Raw genomic sequence first — 557 nt, forward strand, 5'->3', positions numbered from 1 at the left:
TATATATATATATATATATATATATATATCTCATACAGACCATTTGTTTAAATCGTCGTACAAAACAAAAAAGGCACATATGGAGGTGCACAATTCATATTCATGCTGGAAGCGTGCAGCAGAGCTTTATCTATGATAATTTATGTGAGTTAAACAAAAGAATACAAAAACATCCGGACCAGGGTTTCGTTAGCTCGATCATTCGGTCATCATTTGGTAAATAATACCAAAAATTTTCCAATACACACTCACACACATACACACACATATATATATAAAAGCTTCAGAGCAAGTTAGCAAGCAGTTATTTACGATAAATACAGACTGTAATACTAACAGGGATATAAAGTTGATGTAGTATTAGTCGTTTATGATTACATAACTTTTTACATGAATGTAAACTACATTAAATATTAACAGAACGGCGGGAAAGTCGTAAAAGCAAAGCGAGATTTGAAGTGTCTTTTTTTTTCAACGGAGCCATATGCAACTATATATTTATATATACATACATATATATACATACATACATATATATATATATATATATATATATA

The sequence above is a fragment of the Octopus bimaculoides genome, chromosome 27 (assembly GCF_001194135.2).
Source record: "Octopus bimaculoides isolate UCB-OBI-ISO-001 chromosome 27, ASM119413v2, whole genome shotgun sequence".
In the NCBI taxonomy this organism is placed as follows: Eukaryota; Metazoa; Mollusca; class Cephalopoda; order Octopoda; family Octopodidae; genus Octopus; species Octopus bimaculoides.